Source organism: Herpailurus yagouaroundi, unplaced genomic scaffold (genome assembly GCF_014898765.1).
Source record: "Herpailurus yagouaroundi ecotype Mexico unplaced genomic scaffold, PumYag 163, whole genome shotgun sequence".
Classification (NCBI taxonomy): domain Eukaryota; kingdom Metazoa; phylum Chordata; class Mammalia; order Carnivora; family Felidae; genus Herpailurus; species Herpailurus yagouaroundi.
The window spans coordinates 61,084,995-61,111,098 of NW_024412404.1; the positions used below are offsets into that span (position 1 = coordinate 61,084,995).

The following is a 26,104-nucleotide window of genomic DNA, read 5'->3' on the forward strand; positions in this document are numbered from 1 at the left end:
TCGGAGCCGCTGAAGAAATAACCAGCGACTCTTTTATGGAAATAAAAAAATCACATTCTACATAAATTAAATATATAATTTGATTAAACATGTTTATGTCTTTGCGATGACATTTAAAATAGAAGCAATCATTTTCGTTCTTGAAAGAAAAACTCTTTCAAATAGAATTCGAAGCTGTCAAACCTACCTTCTGCTACAGATCTTTTAAATGTCACATACCTTCAAAAGGGGATGGCAGCTTCCTTTAAAATATGCAATTCCAAGGCAGTAAGCTCTGAATCGAGCATGTATTAGAACACACCGCTGGCATTTACCCTGGTGAGGGGTAGCCTCTGCACCCCTGCTTCTCAAGGACCCGCTCAGGAGCGCAGCGCCTGTCCTGTCCCGTCCGGTCCCCGTGCTCTTCCGACGTGGCTAGGGCTCCGGTAGCAGGTGGCAAACCACAGGGCCCAGCACCAAGTCACGCCCCTTAAGGGGGCAAAGGTACCTTCCTAGGATTCCTACGGTTTCCCTCCCTGGTATCTTGCTGAACTCCGCGTAACCCAATTTTGGCAAAGCATCAACGGCCCAATTGTTAAGACCGTGTTAATCAGATGCAAAGAAAACTCCGAACTCATTCTCCTAAGTCAATGACCTACATATTCAATTGCTTATTCTCCAACTCAGTGGCAAACACCGTGCTATATTTAAACATAGAGCACAGATAGATCTTTCTTCTGAAACATTAGTGATACAGATAAGCTTTCTACTCCAGCCCTCCTCTCCTCAACTTAAGGAACATAAACATCGTCAACATCCTGCGGCACTCTGAAGCGAACAAGCGTGCTCGGGGTCTCCATTATTTTCGCAAGAAGGCAGCAAGTGTCATTTTTGTAAGACGTACACGTGAGCAGCATTCCTGCTGGTACATCAACAAACAAAGCCTGGTTCGCCCCTGCCTCCCCAGTACCTGGCAAATAGCAAGTGCTCCGAAAGAAAACGGATCCAATGACTTCAAGTCAGTTAAGCGTGGGTAACAAGCACGCTACAGACCAAGTGCCCAGAGGGGATGCAAAGGCCCCCTAAGTGTTGAACCCTGGTGCTAGGGACTGACCCAGTGATCTCACAGCTAGCAGGGAAGACAACAAAGGGAACAGGGAGCTCTCGGAGAATGTTCTAAGACTACGGTAGGGGCAGAAATTGAGAGATATCACTGTTGATCTCTCGGTATCTCGCCCAAACAGGAGGAGGCATGAGGAAGTCAGCTCCCCACAGCCATCGCTGGAGGAGGATCCTAAGAACATCTGAAGCATCAAGGCAGAGGGTTTGAAACACCAGACAGAAGACAGCCCAGGCCAACACCACAAGAGGTACCTCCTTGCTGGTTCTTCCTGGGAAAGGATAGCGGCTCTGGGGCAGGTGAGGGATGGGGTGGGATGGGGAGAAGGGTAAATGAGAGGCCAGGGGAGCCTTCCGAACAGAACGCAATGCAGTGGGCAGTCTGGGAGAGGACCAGAGTGAGCAGGACACATTGGACAACCAAAGCCCAAACCTGGGCTGTAGTTTGGAATCCTTCCTGGGTGTACCTTCCTGCGACTTTAGGGAAGTCACCTCGCCCCTCGGAAAGCCTCTCCTCCCAGGTACAGGAGAGGAATGCCACCCACAGACACCAAGACCCTCTAACTCAAGTTCTAATTCCATTTAAAATAGGCGATCGTGGGGGCGCCTGGGTGGCTCAGTTGGCTAAGCGTCGGCTCAGGTCATGATCTCGCAGTTTGTGAGTTCGAGCCACGCGTTGGGCTCTGTGCTGACAGCTCAGAGCCCGGAGCCTGCTTCAGATTCTGTGTCTCCCCCTCTCCCTGCCCCTGCCCTGCTCAGGCTCTGTCTCTCAATAACAAATAAACATTAAAACAAAAATAATACTGTAAAATAGGCGACCATGAAACTTTAAGCCAATTCTCAAGGGCTTGAAAGAAATCAAGAGTGTGGAAAAGGAAGAGTTATTGCAAAGGGGATCGCTTCTTTTCTTTGGACTCCAGTAATTCCCTTCATTGGGCAGCAAACTCTGGGCCCCACCACACAGATGAAAAGGTCCAGGAAACCCTACGTGAGGCCAGACCCCACCACCTGACCTGTGGCACCAACCCGGAAGCCGGGAAACATGGGCGAACTGAAATGCACAGTGAAGCCAGGCTCTTCATTCAGTAAAATGAGGCTTCTGTTCCCGTTTGGCCACACTGGCCCTTCTGCGTGGTTCCTACACCCCTAGCCTCCTCCTAAGAGGGGAACCTTCTAGTTATCACCACTCGCCCTCCCATCTCCCACGCCTTGCCCACGGAAGTGATCAGCCAGATTCCCCCCAGTCACTCTCTGGGGCTCCAACACTGCTTCATGAGCCTTGCTGTCAAGCTTTCCTTCCTATCACCTCCCCCACCGCCAATATTGCATATCTATATATGTACGCACATGTACTTGTTTCCACAGATGTTAACACATGCATCCAAAATAAACTGTGTAGACTCCTGATGGTCAAAACCAACAGCCCTTTCTCGGCCGCCATCTATCTTCTTAGCTGGTGGACAACCCCCCTCCACGAAATATACACACCCCCATTCTAGGATTCTGATACTGGACCAACTATTAAGAGAGGCAGATTTGGAGATAAAGGAAACGTAACCTAGTCTTCAAGGCAGGTCCAACAAGGAACAAGAATAGAATGCCAAGTGCTGGAGAAGCAGGCATGGAAGAAGGAGAGATCAGCACTCTGCCTCAGAACTCCCATTCAGGTGCTCCCAAGTCCGTTTCTTCCTGCCAGTCCCCACCAGGAGCTCCAGGTACACCTGACAGCTGCCTTCTAGACACTTCCTCCCACAGGCGCGTCCCACCTGCCTCTCAAACTCCACTCACCCACATCGTCACCCTACCACTTGGAAGTTCCTGCTTCCAACCACATCAAACCCAGACTCTGCCCTGACTTCATGTTTGTATTACCAGAACCGACCAGGTCAGCCTCTACCTTTGCCCACCTCTACATCTGAGGGACTGGCAGGTGATCCCTACGTTATCCCTGTACACTGATTCCTGGGCAGGAAGCAAAACTCCAAATCATCAACTCTAAAACACCTATTAAAAGCCCAGCAGAATTAATACCTTCCCCCCCCCCCCCCCCGGAAGGGAGAATGACCCAGTCCAATTCAACTGGTCAATATCAACTAGCCTAATCCCTGAAGTATTTTAAATTCTATCCCTAATCAAAGGATACCCTTCAAAGAGCTCCTCACAGAATGGCTTCCTCTAAACTGTCACTCAACATGATGCTTCTGACTTTTTCTGGCAGACTCAGGCACAAGAAGCAGCCTGACATTTGTTACCAGACCCCGGGTGATGGCAGAACTCTCTATCCTCGGTACGCCACTTCCCTGTAACAGAGCCTTTCTCTTTATCATCAGCTCAAGGACGCACGCGGTCTCCCCAAAACTCAGAGAGAGCTGTTCCCAGCCAACTGTCCTGAAATTTATGGTTGCTGTATTTGCATTTTTTTTTTTTTGAAATCAACTCTGGCCCTTCCCCATCTCATCTCACAGAAGCTTTTTTTTTTTTTTTTTTGAGTCCTCAAAAAGTATTTTCTGGAAAGACGATATAGAGAAGTGAATGGAACGTACTCAAGGACACATTGGTAGCGCCGTAAACCAGGTCTTCAAAAGCACTGGCCCTAGAGAAACTTGGAGAAGCTTCCCCAAGACCAGTGAAGCCAGCATACCCAGATTGCCGGGATTCTGGAGGGTCCAGAACACCCACTTAGCCAGCATCTTCACACCGGGGGGGGGGGGGGGGGGGGAATAAACACACAGTAGCACGGGCATTTCTAGTTATCAGTGGGCCCCCAAAATCAACTCTTGGAAGTCATGAAGGCAAACAGATCGGCACAGATGTTCAGAACCAGGAACTAAAGACCTTGATGGGCAGGCTTCGTTGACGAACACGGTGTTTGGTGGGGAGGGGAGACCACAGGGCAAGGGAGAGGTGCGATCATTCTCACCATCCAGGGAAAGCCGAGAGAGGCAGGCCCCCTCTAAAGAAAGAGGGCAAGGCTACTCTCTCTGGGTGAGTGAGCTCCACAGCCCCACCGGTAGCAGAGAAAACCATCTGCACGGGTCTTGTTAGCAGAGGGGCAAAGGGAAAGGAGGACATGCCCCCCCACCCCTCCTCTGACCCACTGCACCAGTCCTCAAGCAGAAAGCCAGCCTTCTGTTACACGGTTTAAAACACAGCTCCAGGGACGCCCGGGTGGCTCAGGCAGTTAAGCGTCTGACTCTTGATTTCGGCTCAGGTCATGATCAGGTCGTGGGTCTAGCCTTGCATCTGGCTCTGCCCTGAGCATGAAGCCTGCTTGAGATTCTCTTTCTCTTTCCCCCCCTCGGCCCCTCCCCTCCATGCTCTCTCTCTCTCAAAAAATAAAATAAACGGCTCCGTTTCCCTACATGATTGGTAGCACTATAAAATTTCGTAACTGTTTTAGAAGACTAAAGATATGCCCGTTCTAGGACCAGTAATTCCATTTACAGGAATTTACCCAGGAGAAAAGAAAACGAGAAATATCCATAAAGAGACATGGGCAAGGGCGCCTGGGTGGCTCAGGAGGTTAAGCATCCGACTCTTGATTTCGGCTCAGGTCACGATCTCACAGTATGTGGGATCAAGCCCCGCGTCTGCTCTATGCTAACAGCATGGAGCCTGCTTGGGATTCCCTCTCTCTCTGTCTCTCTCCCTCCCCTACTTGTGCATATGCACGCTCTCTCTCAAAACAAACGTTTAAAAAAAAAAAAAAGACACGTGCAAAAACAGCAGCTTTATTCAGAACAGCCAAAAGCTGGAAACAGCCCAAGTGCCCACCAACAGGTAACTGCGGTAGCCGATTCCTAGAATAGAATCCTATACAGCCATGGGGAAGGAACAGATGATCCACCCAGGCTAAAACACTCAGATATCTCAAAAACATCACGTTGAATTAGAAAAGGCTTTGGCAAAAAGGTACACGTGGTATCATATGTAACACGTGAATGCGCAACATAAAAGTATCTATGTATATTACATAGTATTTTCATCAAGAACAAGCAAAAGTAATCATGGGGGGGGTCACGGTTGGGGTTGCTGGTGGCGATCACAGAAACAGAAGTAGGGGCTTCCCGGAAAGGGCCAGGAGGGAAATTTCTGGGGCAATGGGATGAACTAGCTCTTGAGAGGGGCTGGGGTACACAGGTGTGCGCCTTTGCCAAAACGAAGTGACTGGCACTCTTAGGATCTACGCCTTTCACTTCACCGCGTGTCCCCACTCCCTGAACACTCCCCCCCCCCAAGCTTTACTTCAAAGGAAAGCAAAACAAAGAGGAACCACAAACGACTCAATGTCAGGTAACGTGCGTGCTAAGGGACTCAGGGGTAAAGGTGAGCAGAATCCAGAAAGGGAGCCAAGAAACGCGGCCAAGTAGGAAGGAAGACAGGCCGACGGGCAGAGGGCAGGACAGGGCGTGAGCAGTGAGGCGGGGGTGGGTGGCATCCGCGTGGGGAGCCTGTCCTCCTATCAATCCACACAAGTCCTGTCTCTGGAAGGAGGGCCGCAGGAGCCCCCCGTGAGGCAGGTGCCATTTCTCCACTAGGAGCAGAAACCCCGGCGGCCCAGGTAGCCTATCCACTCAAAATCAAAGTGTGGGAACGGCGTGCACCCAAGTAATTAACAGCCACTCTTGCCATGAGCAGACTTATGAAGCCAAGGAGGCCTGGACAGGTTTAGGACTGTGCCCTGATGTGGGCTGATACAACAGGAGGCCCCCTTCCCCCCCACACAGGAAAAGAACCGCTGTCTGAATAAAGCATCAAGGGGACTCATCTGCACTCCGCGGGTTCCTGTGCTCGGAGGCAGGTGACAACCCCAAGAGCAGCCAGCAGGGTTTCAGACCCTCCCTCTCCAAGCCTCTTCAGGGGTGGTACGGCCTCCAGGCCACAAATAGCTCCCCAAGAGCAAAGTATTGCCAGGGGGCCCATCTGGAAACATATCGTGAAACGCCACTGAACTTCAAAACAGCGGTCATGGTCAAGGATCGTAGCCCACAGGTCAGGACTTCTCGGTCTCAAGGTGTGTCCCCAGCGCAGGTCACACGCAGGCCGCACTTACCGGCCCCTTGTATCACTCAAGAGGCTTTTAAAGTAATAAATATAGAAGACATACGCAAGTTGAACCCTCTGAAAGGCCACCCCCTCCACTCTGATTCCTGATGCTTCGCCCAGACGGCAGGCAAACTGATACAAGCACACTGAGAGGCAGGAACAGCATGGCAGGTGTAACAGAGCCACGACCCTGATGGAGCCCTCACGCTCGGACACGGGCAGCTCCTGGAAATCGCCGAGCACAGGCCTCGCACGTCAGAGGCGGGCAACCTGTGCCGGGAGAGGAGGTATGGCTCACCGCCCAAACTGGAAGAAATTCCTGGGTACCATCCCTCTGACTTTACGAAGTTCCATGCGTGTTTAGAGTTTGGGCTCTCCAAACACACAGTGCCAGACACGAGGAGAGGAGCTGTGCAGGAGACTTCGTGGGGAACACGGGAAGGGAGTCGGAGGGAGAGGCGGGTCGTCCTTAGGCAGGAGACAGGGAAAGGAGGAGTCCAGAGGGGAATGTTCAGGCGTGGTGGGCTGGCTGCTACAAGGAGACCCAAGTCTTCCAGGAGTGGCCTGGCATCTCCACTGTGCTCAGTACCCGGCTGGGGGCGGCCCGCGGGAGCCGAGGCTGTGAGTGCCATGCTAAACTCCAGATGCAAAAGGCAGCAGCTGGGGCCACCAGTCAATTCCATTACCAGAAGCAGAGGATACCAGAGTGGCACCTTTTCACGGCCGCAACCCCATACCAGGTCACTGCTACGGGTTTATAACCCGAGACTTGATTCTGAACTTCTCCGAAGATGGACCATCAACTTACAGGACCCACCCTGGCTGCACCCAAAGCATTGGGGTGGGCAGCATTTGGCAGGCGTGAGGCAGGAAAGCCTTGCAAGGACGCCCGCCCTCAGGGAGCTCACAGCCCAACAGGAGCGACCCTCTACCCCCAGAGCAAACAAGATGGGGGAGGGAGATGGGATCTCCAGGACGAAACACGTCAGTGGACGTCGGAGTGAAAACCAGGAGGCGGAGACTGGCAATTGGGAGAAGGGGCCACCTTCTCCCCGAGACAGGGGGGGAGGCAGGGTTGGCTTGGATTGACCAAAGTCAATCAATTACCCAAGCTAGTGTACTAGTTAGAGTAACACTGCTTCAAACAAACATATCCAAAACGGAGTATCAGCGCAACACGATACAAGCTATTTCTGTATCACAAGAAGATCAGGGTTCCTCATGACGGACAACTCTTCACGGGGCGATTTAGGGACCCGGGAGGCTAGTATCTTCTGCTGGACCCTCAAGGGGGGAAAAAAAAAAAAAGTAAGTAAAGCACACTTGTTTCCTGACTACCTCTGCCAGGAAGGGACATCTCTTCCGACCAGTGTTCATCAGCAAGGACGCTCCTGGGGCTTCCGGTAGATGCCCGCGTGGTGGTGGGGTCAGCCACTCCGGCCAGAAATCCCCACCAGCGAAGGGGAGCGTGGGACACCTGGTCATCTCCACCGCACGCACCTACCAGCTCCGTTTCAGGAAAGACTCATTTTGGAAGCAACGCAGGCCTCTGTGTGCTCTGAGCACAAGAATCCAAGGTTACCTGACCACGGGACCAAACCTGCAAGAGATGCCAAATCTAGAAATCCATCTATTAATTTTCCTGTTGCCACACAACTGCGACATTGCAGTGGAAGTCTGGTCACAAGGGGACTTCCACTGATCAACTTAAAAAGTGAAAAGCTCCTTTTAATGGAAAAGGACCAGCCCTAAAACTGGAGAGCATATTTGCAAACTTTAACGTCCATCATGTCTAAGAAACCATCAAATCTTACACCTGGAGTTATTTTATAAGCCACTAGGAAAGAGAAAAAGAATGTGGTCAATTAAATTATGGCACAGGATCAGTTTGGGGACAACTCAGTCCTGGAGATCGTGAAACGGTGAAAACCAACGAAATAAGGGTGTCTCTGTTTGAAGTCTCTCAACAACCTAGCAAGAAACACAGGAACCACCAGCTCACAGACAGGGGGTCCCAGCCTCTGTCTTGGGTTGGGTGACCTGCCAGAGGGGACCCAGCTGGGGAGGGGGTTTCCAAGCAGCCTGACTGAGCGCCTGCACCTGTGTCAAGATCCCAGCACATCTGAAAAGTCTCACAGAGCAAGCCAGGCTCCAATATCCATACAGACTCTGCTTCGAATGGCAAATCAAGCACCTTGGATAGAATATTCTTCTGAACTCATTTGAATTAAAAAACCCTCCACTAAAATATGGATTTTCATCTGCATAACACTTTACCAACAAATTCCACAACATTCAAGTGAGAACAGATGATGTACGGAAATATCAAAAACAAGAATCCGATTTGGTAAACAGTTGCGCGCTATTTTCACATCATCCTAATGAATTTAGTTTCAATAAACGCAAATCAGCAAACACTCTGAAAATTCTAATGGTATGGTACAAAACGATGCTTTGAATGACAGCCCCAGAACACGAACTCTTTCCAGCAAGGGACAGATATGCCACAGGAGAAAAATCAAAACGGAGGACTCCGTTCAAAGGGTCCGCTTATGGCTGGTGGGTCTGAACTTGGCCCCGGGCGTGCTGCCCGTATGAAGCTCCCTGGACGGTGAGTGAAGGACAGGCAGTCTGGACCCCTGGATCCTGCTCAAACCGCGGGCACAAGCTGTTACCAGGTGGTCTGGCACGTGCAAATATACACACAGCAGGGAAGTCAGCCGTCACAAAAGACGACACGCCGTTTTCTGGTCAAATTCTTGCCCAGGGCAGGCTCCTTGCCTCTTTATCCATCTCAGTAGGGCCCTCACCATCAGGTGCACCAAGTGTCTGGGGAGGCCGATAGGACCCAGGCCAAGACAGGCCCAGAGTCCTCCTGCTCCCTTGCCCACCAGCCTCCCAATCTGGGTCTCAATCTTGCTGTCCCTCTGAAAGTGGTACCCAGGTTAAATCTCCACAGTGACTTTTACTGGCACTTTGTTCAACTGAAGAAGGGCAGTGAGCAGTGAGACAGGGAAACACACAGACAACCCTGGAGGAATGCAGGTGGGGTCATCTCTTCCGGGAGGCGTCTGGGCAATCTTCATCAGACCCCCCCGTCCCCCCCGCCTACCCCCACCATCTTTTCCATCTGAACACAGAGGTTGTCCTTGACAGGCTGTCATTAGAACGTGTTTTTTTCTTAGGATGTATTATTTTTGAGAGACAGAGAGAGACAGAGCGTGAGTGAGGGAGGGACAAAGACAGAGGGAGACACGGAATCCGAAGCAGGTTCCAGGCTCCGAGCTGGCAGCACAGAGCCCGACGCGGGGCTCAAACTCACAGACCGCGAGATCATGACCCGGGCCGAAGTCTGACGCTTAACCGACTGAGCCACCCAGGCGCCCCAAGTCTAATAGCTTTCTTAAAAACAAGTACACCCGTCTCTGAGCTCTATGGGGACAAGGAAGTGCATCCCCTTTACCATATTCCTCCTAGAGCCTAACATGTGGGAATCGACACATGAGTAACTGAATTCTGGGTGTCTGGCAGATCCTTCCTGGCCGTGGCCCCAGGATCAGGAGTGTTGTTTTGCCTTTTTTTTTTTGCATGGGCAATGAAGTTTGGATCCCAAAAGGAAGGTACATAAAAATATTTAAGACTTCACTGGTATGATGTTAAGCAAGAAACACGATCAGATTTTTAAAAGCATGCCATCAGCAGGAACAAATACAAGCATTCAAAAGCCACAAGCACGTTATTTTCCACTTGCTGTGCGTCCAAGGATCAAGGTAACCCCCGTGGCCAGACCCACGCAGCTGGAACTCTTAAATCCAACACCTAATCTGGCCCAGCAGCCTCTCCATCAAGGAACTGTTATCACTTCCAACTCGTGAAGCCGGGAGGCTCTGAGCCTCATGCCCTGCCCGAGTCCACAGCCGAGGGAGCAGAGATGCCAGTCGACTCCGCCTCCCGAGCGCCCGGCAGAAGACCCTTGGTGACCCGCTGGGCAAAGGCCGGGGCAGGAGGAATAAGGTGAAATGGGATCAGGCTTCAAGAGGGACCCCCATCCCCGCCGCCGCCACGGAGAATTCAGGACCCTCTGCTTCCTGCCACCCCAAGCCCCCTTCACCCAGCTGGGCGGGGGGGGGGGGGGGGGGTCATGACACGGTCCCAGCTCTGAGCTCAAGGCCCATCCAGGAACCGCAGGCAGGGACTGGGGAATCTGTGAGACCCCATGATCCTAAAGGCCCATCATCTACCGGAGACTCACTCAATAGGGGGGAGCTGGCCAAGCTCCCAAGGGAAAGGGGACAAGACTCGCCTAGAAACCTGTGCCACCTGCCACGGCAGCCCCAGACGCCCAGCTCCGCCCAGCAAGGAGGTCCCAACCGATGGAGGGGAAGCGCCCGACATCCTCAGGTACCACCTCTGCGTCCACAAGTGCTCAAGGAAGGGAATGAGCCAACAGCCCCAACGAGTGGGTTCGGCCCATCTGAACCTCCGGGCTTTCCCCCCCCCCAGTATTCTCCCCAACCTGGAAGCCGAGTCAGGCACAGCCCACATGTCCCCCACCCCAGCTGAGGCCTCTCAGCCTGGCCTGCTGGTCCGCTACACCTGCCCCACCGCTAACCCCCAAGGTTTCATCCCAACCCCACTCAGGGGCCCAGGATCTTATTTGTGATTTTTAGAAACCTCAAACGCTTTCCCTTTCATAACGAAGACACACAGCAGTTAGGTCGCATCCCACAGAGGGCCTGGGGCGCCCCCAGCCAGGAGAGCCTCTCCTTGGTCTGAGTATCGCATTGTTACCAGGCGTTCACTTCCTCCTCCGTGGGGGGCACCGGCACCGCTCAGCTCCCCCACCCCCACCCCAGGGCCTTCACCCAAGTCCAGTGACCTGCAAACAAGACGTCCTAGGGTTTCCTTTGTTCACCTTGCAGCACCCACCCCACCCCTCGCTCCCCCTCTCCCTCCTGTCCTAGAGAGCCAACAGAACACTCTCCCCACCCCGAATTTGCCGGACAAGGAATCCCACACGGAGGCTCAGACTCCTGTGAACACTGTTGAGAGCTGCATTCTTTTCCCACTGCGTGCATAGGACTGACTCTCCCCACCCCATCCCCTTGACCGGTGCCATTTCTGGGGCTCCCACCTCCCCCCCCCCCAGGCATGAAGCCCCCAAGAGGCCCACAGGCTGGAGCCCACCCTCCAGCTCTGTTTCCTAGGCAACAGCCCGCTTTCCTTCCCACTCACCACTGACCGAGGCAGGAAGAGTCCGGCACTCCCGGAGTTACTGCTCAAGGGCCAGGAACCACGGCTTCCCTTACTTATAAGCAGGAGGGGCCCCGAGGCACATGGGACCCCTCTCCCACGTGCTCACAGGCACCTGTCCCGCTAAGTAAGCTGACCCCACTTTCACTCCAGGAGAGCCTCGCAGAGCAAACGGCACAGCCCCAAAGACGCTCACCTGCGGATGGGAAACTGGCCCGTGACGCCTGCTCAGGACACTCTGCGGTCAGTGGCTCTGGGTCACCGGGTATCTGGCCCCACAGGACTGGGGCACCTGTCCCGTCGGACACGTGTTTGAAGAGTTGCGCTCCCGGTGAGGTCTATCTGCCCCCTGTCCCCCATCTGGGGGTGGGGGAGGGGACAGGACTTGCTCGATTCTCTGGGCGTCCCTGCCTTCTGGCCCACGGGCAGAAAAAATGGCCTCAGCTGAGGGCTGCTGGGCCGGGCAGCGGCCCTCTACCTGGCTGCCTATTAGAATCATCTGGGAGCTTTCAAAATTAACCCAAGGCAGGTCCCACCCCAGAACCTCTGAGGGTGAGGCTGGGCTTGGACCTTTTTCCAAAGCTCTCAGGTGACGTCAGGTCCAGACAGGGATGAGAAAGACGGGGCTGGAGGGAGCTGGGTGGAGGGTGGGGCAGCCTCCAGGGAGGCCAGGCTGGACGGAGGGAACTAAGGCAGCCCACTCCCCACCACAACCTGCAAATCCCAGCCCACCGCCTCCCAGAGGCCTTCCCTGGCCTCCCGCGGATGGGAGCCCGGTTCCCAGTGCGGGGACTACCATGCCCGTCCCCCTGCCTGGCTGAGCTGGTCGCTCACCCTCCTCCGGTTGTGGGGTCTTCTCCTTGCAGGCAGGATCAGGCCAGGCTTGTTCAGGCCGCCAGTCCCGGACCCCCCCCAGGGCATCGGCCACACTGCTGTGCCGCCCACCCCGCCCCTTCCAGCCCATTAGCCCTGCCGGAGATGGGGAGAGGTCCACACCCCCTTGGCATGCCCAGAGAAGGAAGAGTCAAGAAGGAAAATGAACTCCATGGATCCCATTGTCCAAGGAATTATGTTCTCGGCACCTTCCGAGCCTCCCTACTCAGGTGTGATTTCCTGGCGAACCCCCCCCTACCGAGAACTAATTTCCTGAACTCACACACTGTGCACCTACCAACGGGCCAGGGGCTGTGGAACCCAGACCCCACAGCCTGTTACAAGATACCATCCAAGATGCGGGCCATTAATCCCTCGAAAATAGCTTCACTGCACCGAGGGCATCTAGGGACAGAAACATACAACACATTCTCCCCAAATCGTAACGGGATGTCCGTCTCACCAGTGGTGCTGCCCGGGACCTTGAAACAGCCCAGAGCATTTCAAATGGGCTCTGGGCAGGCAAGGGGGCGGGGGCCACATTAGAAGGGGCTAGGTCACCAAATTTTGCCCACCCAAATCTTCAGCACTGACGTCACCAGCAGGATATGGGACGTTTATTTTTTACAAGGTCTCCTGCTCCTGCTCACCTAAAAATCTAAATTCTCCATCTGGGTCTTCACAAACAACGCTGCCCAAATCACATTTCACCAAAGCATCGAAAGCCCCAAGAATTTCAGAGAAGGGGGACGGGGAGATCAAAATGATTGAAGAAAGGTCTAGGAGGCAAAGCTCAGTTCGATCAGAATGGGCCCTGTGTCTGACAAGGGCCTACGGAGACGGGGGTCCCCTTTCTGGGTGCATCTGCACTGACCAAACCCAGAGCAGGGCCTCGGGAACCCTTGCTGACTATGGTGGGCTGGCCCTCAACAGCCAGCCCCCCTCGTCCCCACCGGCTCCGTATCCCCTGCCCCCTCCGGGCAACAGCCGCTTCTCTTCAAGGATGGTGAACCGCGCACACAGTATCTAGGGTCAGACTTTATCTTTTAAATGCACAGTGTGCCCGAGCCAAAAACAAAACAAAAAGCCTTTCCGAGATGCTTTCCAAATTCCAGAAACACACTGGGCTGGAAAAAATGGAGCCCTGTTTCCTCTTATTTTTAATCTAACGTTGGCTAGGTTTACAATAAAAGAGAATTACCTATTTATTTGCTTACCTTACTTGGAAAGACAATAAATTGGAAAGGCTTCATAAATCTCACAGGGAAGTCCTTTAAACATGGATTGTCAGCAGAAATCCGTAAATAACCTTCTGCCAGTCCCTAGCAATCACCCCCACCACACATTCTTTTTCCTTCCTGCTTTTGTACTAATCTTCTAGCAAACAAATCCAATCAAGCACCAAAAAACGGTTTTGTTCTTATCGAAGTTAAGGCTCAGAAAATACCCAGGAGCCACCAGGCTGCGGACTAATTGGCTCGTGAGAAGAATCTGATGGCAGAGAGGGCTTTCAGGGGACCGGGCAGAGGGACACCTCTGCACCCCCCAAACGCGGCCACACTGCCCTCCCTGATTTACCCAACCCAGGCTGGCTTCACAAACGGAGCCAGGGACTCGGCATTAGTCTGATCTGGAGCACACCGTCCGCAAAGCCCCGGACAGGCAGACGGACACCTTATGAAAAAACCAGGTCGTGCTCTCGTGGAGGACAGGCTGGCCCGGGTCCTCCCACCTGGCCTAGGCTGATGTCCACGACCACGCCTGTGTCTGCCTCACGCCCTTAGAACCCCAGTGCTGACGGAGCTGCTGGCCAAGTTCACTCATCCCCGTCCAGACCAAGGGGAAGGAAGAAAGCTCAGAGCGGACCAGGCCTCACCCAGGAGGCCCGTTCCCACGTTAACTTGGCTTGCAAGGCAACTGCTGGATGGGGTTGATTAAAACGACCTTCGGCAGCTCAGAAAACAGCAGAAGAGGGACAGTCTCACACTGCGGTTTCAAGGACTGTGCTAAAAATAAGTTTAAATAAGAGGCCGAAGGAGGCTCGCGGATAATCAAATGTGCAAGACTTGAAAGAGGGGCTGTCATCAATTTACATATCAGGAAAGGAAAATTACCATAACCAGAGGGAAAATTTCTCCAGGCCATAGGTTAAAAATAAAAAAAATTAGACGGGCGAACCACCACCCAAAGGTAAATGAAGACGCAGGTCTTCAGAAAGCACCGGGCTCTTGAAATGCCTGTCGGCTTGCAGCGCCTCGAACCTTGACTGCAAGACCGTGATGCTTGGGTGCGAGATGCGCAGCTCAGGAACCCCCAAGGCACCTGTGCAGGCCGGCAGACCCACCTGGTGGGTTAGCTCTGCAAAGGAGTGGGCTCTTGCCCCAAGTCCCACAGAGGTTCCCGTGAGCAGCTGTCACCAAAGAGCCGTGTCCCTCCCTGCAAGCTACTGAGCTGTCCTGAGCCCGGGAGAGACACTTAGTGGTTATTATTACGGATGCACCGAACGCATTTATTTTTATATTCTCCCCCCTTGACACATGCCTGGTACTCGATGAAAAAGCAGCGATATTATTATTTACCTACCAAACGAGACGCGTTTCTAGTATCCTTGAACGAAGGCAAAGGCCTTTCCTAACTGGCTCCCTTTGAAACAGACTATCTGACGGTGTGCGCGCCTCAAGAACGTTCTCCTTACTTTCCAGCCGGGCCTGGGCAGACCACAGCAAGCTGCTCGCCCCTCGGGCTCAGCAGAGTGGCTGGCTCCCCCGTTCACTTCCCTCCAAGTCAGCTAGAATTTGAGGATCCACCCACGGGAGCGGCTCCCCACCTAGAACTTGCCCTGCGGAGACAGGCGGAGCCCGCCGGGCGGGTGGGGGGACTGAAAAGGCACCCTGAGCGCAGGACACGAGCAGGCCGTGGGCTGCTAGCAACCGCGGTCCTACTGCGCTCCCAGTGTGCACCACACAGCCCCGTGAACATCCACGGGCAGCTTTTATGGCTGTGGATGGCACACCCTTCCGGACATAAAACGCTTTTCTCTCTTACGTGTATGCATACAACTCTTCCCGTTAAGAAGCCCCAGCCTCTGAGCAAGTTTCTTCCCCCTGGAAGGGTCACACAGGGAACTGGCGTCATGAGGCTGTCGTGGCAGCAGGTGCACTGGGGACCCTCACTGCAGCCAGGTCCCGCAGGCTCCCCAGGCCGGGAGAATTCGGGCCTTCCCGCTGGCGGTGGTGGGGACTCCTCCAAAATCCGAACCGCCCGAGCGGGACTGACGGCTACCCACGTACAACTTTTCTGCCCAGGGTCCAGGACTCCAGCTCAAACGGCCCTTGTCCTGAAGCCTTCGGGGACATGGAATGCCAACCTTTCCGCTGCTAACCCCAGGCTCCAGGCTCCTTGCCCAGGTGGAAGGCCCCCGAAGTCCTATACGTGAGCATGTCCGAGTCTCCGTGACTCACCCCCAAGAGGCCAAGGATACTCAGACATGAGTTTCAGGCCAGGACCAAGGTCAGGTTTAGTCTGAGCTCACAGGCATCAAAGGGTTTCCTAACAGACACAAGCCGCTCAGCAGGATGAACGCTTTCACCCGCCCTAAGTGCTGGGGCCCGAGGGGGGAAGCAAAGATCCAACACTGAAGACGTTTCCAGCAGCAACCGGAAAATCAATAAATGCAGCGTTCCCCAGCTAGCAATTTACAAAATTCCCAGACTCGTTTCATAAAACTCCCCCCAACTGAACGGAAATAGGAGAATATTAAATACTACGGAGAAAGCCGGTGGATGTCGGCCCCCGTGCGGCGTGACAGGGAATGCTCTCCTGCACGTCCTGTCCCGCCTCATTAAATACCCATCCTCAGAGAGACCCTGACCCTATCTGGCACAGAGGGACGCGGACTGGGTGGCCCACTGCTGGCTCCAGCAGCTGCTGACCTTCCCACAGAAAAGCCCTCTGGTCGGTCCCTCCAGGCTTTCCCCAAACCACCCCTGTTGACCACAGCAAGGTGGCTGGCCAATGGGGACCTGAGTGTCACCCCACGGCCCCGTGCCGCCGGGACTCACAGAACACGGACCGGCCACAGCACACAGTAGGTACGCTGCCTCCTTGCTCCACAGCTACTTCCCCTAAGGAGGAGAAAGGAGGAAACAGCCAGTGACGGGGTGGTCACTCTTCCCAATCCCTCTGGACCCGGAGCCAGCAGCTGGAGTGGGCAGAGAAGCACCCGTCCCCGGGCACCTGCCCGGAGGGGCAGGCAGGACACGGGGTGGAGGCGGTGGGCAGAGTTGTGTACGTGTCCTCGGGAAGCCTGGGGACAAGGGTCTGAGAAGCCCCCAGGCCCGCACATGGGAGCCTGGCACCGCCCCCTCTGGGGAGGAGAACAGGGGCCCTTCAGGGACCCCGGGTTCCGTGGGGCGGACAAGATGCCAACTACAGAGACTGACCTTCGCTCCAGCTCGCCCAACCTGGCCCGATGCCTGAAGTCACAGACATCCCGGGGACGGCACGGGCGGTGTCACTCAAGCACGTCTATCTGCTGGGACTGGAGTGTCCTCCTGGGCCACGTGAAACCCCCAATGTCCTAGGCTGGCCTTTCTACCAACAAAAAGGGGCAATTGCATCAGTGGTGGGCCGACAGGACAACTTTCCTCGGGGAGGGAAGGGGTTCTGCAGCCCAGGTGCTATTCACACAACCTTTTGTCAAAACCTGCGGAACAGCAGGTGGAAAGGGCGGGCTTTCCTGTGTGTAAATGACACCTATGTAAAAATGTTAATGAGTCCCCCACGAAAGGGCAAAACAAATAATAAAAACATGACTCTCCCTGTGGGGTGAACTCGGCTCCACGGCAGCCAGAGCGGTCTCCGGCTCCCCCCGGGAGACCACCCGTCCCCATCACGGACACCGGCAGGAAGGACCCCACCGCACACACTGGCCGGTGTCCCTGAAATTCAGCTGCGCTTCCCACAGTCTGGTCAGGGAAAACACCCTTGTCACCTTCAGCAGTTTAGTGGCCAGGAAATGAAAAATGAGACTGCCCTCAAGTACGGTTCCTTGATGGCTCCTGCCCTCGTCTCCTCCCATCCCACTTAGACTCCTCAACAGACCCTTCACTGAACCCCACACTCAAGCCAGGAGCAGACAAGCTCCCAGCGGCCCTTCCGCGCTCCCTGCAGGGAGATGGCCGGTGGGGCTGGGTCCCCCCTTGCCAAAGGCTGTCGCTGCCATCCCGGGGGAGCGTGGGACCTGTGTGCAAGGGGCAAGCCGGCAGCCCTGTGACGCCCCCTGAGGCCATACCCAGCTAAACAAGTCCCCAGCAGTAGGCGCTGAGACCCCAGCGGTGCCCAAACCCTACGACCGCAGGCAAAATACCATTCAGCCCTATCTTGGCACCTGGGCTTCTCCGTGGAGGGACACAGCAGGCACATGTCCCGGAGCTCAGAGTGAAACAGACACTCCAGCTCTGGTGTAAGTGGGTGACAAGGATGACTGACCCACCATGCGGCCCATGTACTTGAGCAGACCCCAGTGACTGACCTGCCACGTGGCCCGTGTACCGTACTTATCCCCCTGCCCTTCCCACCCCACTACTCGTCAGGCACCTGGTCCTGGCAGTCTAGGCACCACGCACTCCCCTAACAGCCCCCCGAGCCCACGCTGCCCACGGAGGCCACAGCCGGTCCAGTCCCCCGACGCATCACAGCCCATGCCTTAAAATGCCGCGTCCAGCAGTGGGGATCTGAACTCAGGGCTACCCCGCACCCCTCTGGCCCTCTCTTTGCCTCTTCAGACCCAGAGTCCTTCCTACTCCCCCCCTTCATTCTCTCTACAACAACAAAGAACAGTAATAACAACGCCCGCATTGAAGATCTTCCTCGAGGCATAGGTCAAGGCTTGCCATAGATTGAGTCACTTAATCCTCACAGATCCCCTGTGCACCTACCATGTCACTGCGAAGATAGTCAGGCACCACGAGGTGGGTGGCTTTCCAAGGAGCTCCCGGGGAGGGGAGCAGGCGGGTGTCCTGGGAACAGAAGTGCACATCTGGAGGTTATGAGGTTGTGCCGCCTTCGGTCACAGGAGAGCGCCGCCAGTGTCTTCTGGGTTCTTCCAGCAGGTCGGCGTCCCCGACCCCTCAGCCTGGGAATGACCCACCCTCCACCCCTGGTCTCGGGAAGCACCCGGCGCCTGCCCCAGCTCTCGCACAGACACCACGGTTTTGCTGAACTTCAAGATGAACCCTCCTGGCTCTGGCTTGGAGGCTGGCACATAGTAGGAGCTCTAGTCGCTGAAGAAGCAAACAATTGTCAGAAAAAAGCAAACTCATCTCAACGTCACCGCATCAACTTCCACAAGTCAATCCAAACAGAGTTACTTTATCCCAGAACGTAAAAATTTCCAACCCTATGCGTAAAATGAGACACATCTATTTTTACGTGATCTACGGAATTAGAAAGCTTTCCTAAACCTCTTAAAGGTGGTTTTTCCAGTAATGCATAACTGCTTAATTGGGAAGTGTACACAACATAATTACACTGCCTGACGCTACGATATTGCTTATGGGAATATCTTCGTTCACACGTTCTCCTTTATTTGGTATTTAATCTCTATTAAGATGTCTACACGAAAACAGATAGGTATGCCCGTCTTCATAAACACCATAAATCATAAAGTCATTTCTTGGCTAACCCAAGTCCAAAAGCACCCCCAAAAAGAAGCTGCTAGGACCCAGAGGCTTTCGCTTCCTGTATTTAAGCAAAATCAGAATTCCTCTTACCATGTAGCTCCACACAGCTAGAAGTGGGCCACTGGGCCGGTAGCGGTTAAGAGAAAGGCTGGAAGTTTTTCTCCTAGTCGATGTCTCTGCATGCAACTCAAAAGGTATCCCAAACTGCCCCCAGAAAGCAGTTACCCAGAGCAGAAAGGGCAAATCCTTTCTGCCTGAGACCGCAGTGAACAACCTCAGATCAAGAAATAAAAGGAGGCCCCTTCAATCACTCCTCCGAGGACACCACGCACGCCCTCTGAGGCTCACCTTCAAACAGGATACCAAAGGCTCCAGACTCTTCAACCGGGGTGAACTTCCCCGCGCCCCCTCCCTGCCTTCAAATGCGTACACACACCCTCAGCCTTAGAATTGGGTTGTCTGAATACACAGCCACTCTACAGGTGTCGATTCAGAGGCAGGCCAGACCTGCCCCCCTCCCCCCACTTGTGAACTGCGAGCCCATCCACGTGGCCCCTCTGCCGATTCCACATCCACAAGCGAGAAGTGTCACGCCTCCTCACGATCTCCTTCCTGGGTTGTCACTTTTTAGTGACACAGTGTTTCTATAAACAGGATAAAGGTAAGCTGCCAGGCCGGACGGACACAGAAGCTATCGGCCTCCGTGAAGCCCCGCCAATTAATAAATTCACCGATCAAGATAAAAAGGCTTTGCCACAGAATGGGTTTCCTTGCGTTTCTAAAACAGAAGGTGTCGTCCCCAAATCTGTGTGTGGCAACACCGTGAGGGGGATGCTGGAGGCACACACAGGAGCCCCCGGGGGATGGTCTGTTCACCGGCACAAGGTGGACGTGCCTGGTGCCGACCTCCTCGTTCGTGCTCGCACAGGCCACTGTGAAAATCACCAACTCCACCGAACCCGCCCCTGACGCGGGGGCACGGATTTCCAAAGGGGGCTTCCCTAAGTGGCTGACAGCGTACAAAAATTTAATTTGCAAAAACAATTTCTCCCGTTGCCAGTATGTTGTGACATGGCCGGGCCCCCCTCAGGGAACCCTGCTGACTGGTCCAAAGAGAAAGTTCAATGTCAAGTGCATCGGAATATGGAAGCAGCTCCACTGCTCACAGGTCCGTGCGAAATTTCCCTCGTGTCCCTAGGAAAGCCTAGCGCTGTTCTAGGGGGTGGAGAATCCCTCCGAAACCATTAAAAAAAAGAGAGAGAGAGAGAGAGAGAGAGAGAGAGAGACTAGGTCGGGCAGAAATCCATATTTCCGTTTTCAAATCTATTCATTCAGATCGAGGGGGAGGGGGTTATTCAAGATATTTAAAATCTTTCCATCATTTGTCGTGCCAAATGTTCAATAACTAGATTCAAATGTAGGGATGTGTGCTGGGGAGTGGTGTGTTTTTCAAGAAAGACAGTTTGTGTGCAGTTGGCAGGTTCTGGGCTGGCTGCGTTAAGAACCACCTGGAGGAGTTTGCTAAAAATACAGATGTTCTGGCCCCGCCTGGAGCTTCTCCAACCGGATGCCGGGTGGAGCTCCGGGGAGACTGACTCCCGGCCAGGGCTGCCCCAGAGCCGCCCTGCTCCAGAGGCCACCCCCTCAAACCACCTGGGCACAGTCCCTCCCCGGGGACCGCGAGAATCGCCCATGTGAAAACCACCAAGCCCACAGCCAGCTTCTTACTGCGACATACACGCTCGGAATGCACGGGCTCCGCTCGCGGGGCGGGGCCTGGAGGAGGGGTGGGCCGAGGGGTGCGGGGCACGAAGGACCTCTCCGTGTTCCTGGAAATCCACCAATTCCAAAGTTCCGTTCCAGAGGGATGTGGGAAAACACCTGGTGGGCAGCTTGAAGGGGGCAGAGACAAAGGGGAAAGTGGTTCCTCGTCCTTTAACACCACACAACCCCAGGTACCGCACTGTTCCCACTGACCGCTTCTCACATGCATCAGCCTCCATCTACTGTTCACGCTCCCTAGGATCTGCAAATGTGGAAATATGCCATTTTGGTCCCTGACCCCTGAGATGCCCTCACGTTCCAGGAGCAGATGCCTCCCAAGGGCATTTTCAAGGATCATCTTGCTTGCTCTCTTTTTTAATGTTTACTTATTTATTTTTGAGGTAAAGAAAGAGAGAGAGAGAGAGAGAGAGAGAGAGAGAGAAAACACAAGCTGGGAAGGAACCGAGAGAGAGAGAGAGAGAGAGAGAGAGAGAGAGAGAGAGAGAGAGAATCTGAAGCAGGCTCTAGGCTCCAAGCTGTCCGCTCAGAGCCCAACATGGGGCTCGAACCCACAAATCTTGAGATCATGCCTCGAGCTGAAGTCAAATGCTTAACCTACTGAGCCACCCAGGTGCCCCATCAAGGATCATCTTGCTTTCCAAGTGCGATTTTTTTAATAGCGTGAATTGAACCCAAAGAAACTGCTAGTCCATAAAACGACCAGCCCACCCTGAAGGCAACAAACTGTGTCTTCGACAGACCCTGGAAGGACATCGTCCCAAACAGCGTCTCAGGCCCCCCCTCGTCACTTCACACTCACGGGACCCTCCCCGTCGAGCCCGTAGCCCAGCATGAAGTTCAGAGCAGCAACCCCACCTAGGGAGGACATGTCCACACCCACAGCGTGCCTGGCTCTAGCGGGCACCCAGTCCGTCCCCAATGAGTAAATGAATGAATGCCCTGGGAGGAGACGAGCAAGAACCGTCCTTATTCCAGGGGGATGGCTGGGAACACACGCAGCCAACTGGCCACCCGGCTGGACCTGGGCCCGTCCCCAGAGCGGCTACTGACCAAGTGTCCACCACGTGCTGGAAAGGCAAACCCAACAAGCCCTTCTCGGGGAGAGACACCAGCCCTTCTACTGCCGGCTCAGGACCTGGAGCTCAGATGGGAGCATGTGAAGAGAAATGCCTGAGGGGAAGGGGCAGGTGTAGTGCTAGTAACTTCTTCTACACAGACTCCCCCGGGAATGTGGCCAGGCAAGTCACTGGCACAGTGCTGTTAACTCAGCAGAGAGGGTGCAGAGCGTTCAGGGGTGATGAACTGAAACACTGGGCGGCCTCTCCAGTGGGCCCCACCCGTCCAGGGCGGCTGGAGCCGGTGGCCCCCGTGTGGCCCCCGTGTGGCCCGTCCTCAGGCAGAGGTAGGCAGCACCCAACCACTACTCTTTTCACCTTCTCTGGTAAGAGAAATTAGCTCTTACGTAGAAAGCAAGTGTTTCCCGGGGCATTTCCCAGAGTGAATGCATCCAGAAGAACACTCAGGTCTAAAGACAATCTGAATGGTTTTGGGGTCATCCCTTTGGCCCCAGGAACCCACAGATGGGCTGCTCCCTAACCTGACCAGCCGCCACCCACCCTCCCCTGCTCTGTGCACCGCGTACTCCCTAGATTTCCCGACGGCACCAGGATTCGGATCTCCCACCCTCGAACACCATTCACTCCAATCTCACCTGGTCCCGTCACCAGCCTCCCTAACATTCATACGTCCTTTTCATGCAAAGGGTAAAAAACCTCCCGTTCACACCGGGCCCATTCCCTTAGGACTTGGCTCACCACGTGGGACGAACAGGCCCCATCCCTCGCCCTGCATGCCCAAAGTAATCAAGGCCCAGGGAGCCTTCTCTTCCTGTCCCCCAACACCCGAGGGGAACCCCTCTTTCTACTGCCGAGGTCAAGATTCTCTGATCTCCACGCAGATGGTGTGAGGGACGCACAAGGAAACCTGTTCCAATGCGGACATGCCCGCTGGGAGCAAAAGGGGCTGATCTGTCTTATTTTGTAGAAATGCCTACAATGTGTCAGGCCTGTTCTAAGCACTTTGTAATTCTTACCCGAATTTTAGATTCAGAAAAGGAAGCCCTCTCCAAGGCCTCAGTAAATCCCAAATGCAGTCCAGCAACTTTTCCAACTTCCTTTGCCACACTTTTCTCGAACAGTCTGTCCGGTCCGATGCCTCTTCTCCATCTGTGAGCAGGAATCTATCTGGTTGCCTCTTGCAAGGTCTGTGAGGCCAAGGGCGGCCTTCCTTGGGCCCCTCGTCAGTCTGGGAAGGAAGACATTCACAGTCTCTCCGTGGGACCTCTCCTCTCCCTCGCCAAAGTCAACACACAGAGAACACAGGTCACCCAGTGCTCCCAAGTGGGCTGCTGGGATGGCGCAGGGCAAAGCTTTTGGATCTGACCCTGGAGCCTCGCCCAATAGTCACCAGGATGTAAAACTCCCAGCCATGGGGAAGGGCCAAAAAGTGGTCCCTGCACTGGCCCCACCCCTTTCCCCACTAACCCAGACAAGGCTAGTCACCGCCGCCCACCCCCCGCCCCCCTCCCCCGCCCCCCTGCACACCCGCGGCCCCACATGATGAAAGGAATTACAAAAACCCAAACAAAACCCAACTTTTTAATCTCCCTTGGGGAGAAACATTTTCAAGAACGAGAGTTATACTTGCAAAGTGCGTTTCAAGTGGTTTTGCTGAGCTGGGGTAGGGGTTGCGGGGGACCTCGAAGATCTCAGGCCTGTGCGACACACACACTAAGAACATGACCCAAACAAGGGCCAGTCACAAGCCTCTCCCTCCATGCCCCCGGGACACAGGGGCCTCAAATAAGGCAAAGCTCACAATTATCACAAAGAAAACTCACATCCTGTGGAACTGTTTTCTCTGCCCACTCCTTGGAGCACATCTGGCCAGTTTAGGAAGGGAAAAAAAATTACCCACGGTTCAAAGTCCTCCTTAAATACTCAGGAAGACATCATTACAGATAGAATTCCAACTTTAACTCTGAAATCTCCTGGCTTTTGTCAGTTGAAGCCACATTCTTAATCCCAGGCTTAGTGGAGAAATGAGAAGAAAGGATGTGTGTTTAAAAAAAATAAAAATCCACAGCCCTGACTGAGGAGCAATGAGCATCTTGGAGGAACAGAACAATAAACAGAAGTCTGCGGAGAGGCCAAGGCAGAGAAAAATCGGGTCTCAGAAACTCGGGGTGTGCTCACCAGGGCACCAATACGGGCAGGCGGTGGGGGGTGGGGGGCACTCATCAGATCGCCCTCCTCTTGTCCTGCTGGAGGGGCCTTTCTGCAGAGCCAGGGATCCCTGGCAGAACAGGACAGGGGACACAGACCTTCTACACCACAGATCCAAAGGCCGGTTCTGAGGCCACCTGTGACCCCCGGCTCCCATCAAAAACCTTGCAAGCAAAGGCTGACAGATCCGAGGGACGTCCCCGCGTGTCTGTGCACAGATGCCTTAAGACCCAGTCTCCAGGCAGTGTGGGCCGGGAGGAAGCTTCTCTCTTCTCCTGCCCCACAGGAGCCTACCACACACCAGTCTTCTGCAGGCAGGGGAGCACGATGGAGATCTGCAGTTTGCAAACCGCACAGGGGACTTCAAAGAGAGAGAATATACACCATTACCTAAGCTGGAGCTGAGCCAGCACACCGGGGCTCACTCCTCTCCCCTTCCCCCGTCCCTCAGCCATCCAAAGGCCGAATGAGAGGGGGTGTATGTACGCCGAGCCCCCCGACCACCCGCACGCCCCACGGCGGCCTTGGGGCACCAGCAAAGACATCAGGGAACTCCCAAGCACACACGTGTTCACGAAAGGAACAGCAGCACTGCAGGGCAGGAAGGGAATCTTGTAAGTAAAGGAAAGCCTGTTTTTCAGGAAAATCTCCACCTCGTGGGGACCTTTCCCTAAAGGAAGCCAAGGTCAGGGCTCTCGCGTCACCTGCTCTGGGTGCCTTTCAGGTGAGTTAATCACCCAAGCAGGCTCCTCTCCAGATCTCGGGACACACCCAGCCTTGTGCCTTTCCCTTTCAATTCTCTGATCGACTCTCTGAAAAGAAAGCTGCTCCTTTTGTTCAGGAGGATGAATTCAAATTCCTTTCTAAGGCCAACACAAACGCAGGGCAGCAACCCAAAGGAGGTTTACCCAGCAGAATCAAGTTTCTGGCCGGTTTTTACAGGAATGGTGCAAACAGCCCATTCCAATTAGGTGAAATCCTCCCCACATTCCCAGTCTCTTTTCCCAGATTCCCCCGTGTCGAACATAGGAATCAACTCCTATTGTAAGGAGTGCACAATGAATCGTGAAGAGGGCAGCAGCCAGAGTGAGGGAAGGGGGCATCCCACCCACCTCCAGCCCCTCCCTTAGAAAGGGGCACACACCAGGAAGAAGAGGGGCCAGTCTTAAAAAGAAAAAAAAAACTAAGATCACTACCCTAGCCCACAAACTTGGAAATTTGAGTCTGATAAAGTGATACCTGGCCACCAAATCCAATGTTACCGCACACCACACACACACAAAAACCCTGAGCACTGTGAAAGCTACCCACATAATCCCTGTGTGTGTGTGTGTGTGTGTGTGTGTGTGTGTGTGTGTGTGTGTTGGAGGGGGAGAGGGTGGTTACATCAGACACTCAGATGGAAGCAAAGGCGAAAATGAGGTCAAGAGCACAGGAGGGGTCTAATTTGGCTAGCGTGGCAAAGCCATCCCCAACTGTACCCAAATCCCAATCAAAACCTGAAAGTCTCAATCCATCAGAAAGACCAGCTCTAGATGGACTGGGAACTAACTAAACTTCCGGTTGCCTTAGTTACTTAACCTTCCCGACCCTCTGTTTCTTCACTGGTAAGACAGCGACCACCATCACCCCTACCTCGAAGAGGGTATGAGGGTAACTGAAAGAACGTGGCTAGGGCAGCAGAACTGTGCCTGGCTCTCGAGGTCCTTCCGGAGGTCTGTCCTCCGCCTGGGCAGAGAGTCTGTGATCCAGAGGGACGGACCTCTCCCCACGCATCCAACGGGAGCCCCTGTCTGCTGGGGCCTGCCTGAGGCTTCTCAACAGGAGCCATGCTGTTCATTAACCCAGAAGAGTGTAGGGAATTTAAAACAGGCCTGGTCCAGGAAACCATCTAGAAATTCCTCCTTGGCATTAGATCGTGAGATCCTAACAAAAGATCAGTGATCAAAGACGGAAATGAAAACAAGCCAGATTTTCCATAGCCCCATGTGATCTGGAAGTCAACCCTGGAGAAAGAGGATGGTTTCTGAGAAGCCATTTGAATCCCGGGGAGAACATGCCACATTTTTGGGGTAAGCCTGG

The 26,104-nt window shown here is 54.1% G+C and overlaps 1 protein-coding gene across 1 annotated transcript in view; it reads right to left on the minus strand.

The window, feature by feature from the left end:
• CTBP2 (C-terminal binding protein 2) overlaps nucleotides 1–22,852 on the minus strand; it is a 146,505-nt gene extending 123,653 nt beyond the window's left edge. Inside the window, exon 1 of the mRNA XM_040486719.1 lies at nucleotides 22,831–22,852. The gene's annotated coding sequence lies outside the window, so the exon portion shown is untranslated. The remainder of the gene's footprint in view (nucleotides 1–22,830) is intronic.
• Nucleotides 22,853–26,104: the final 3,252 nt, after the last annotated feature.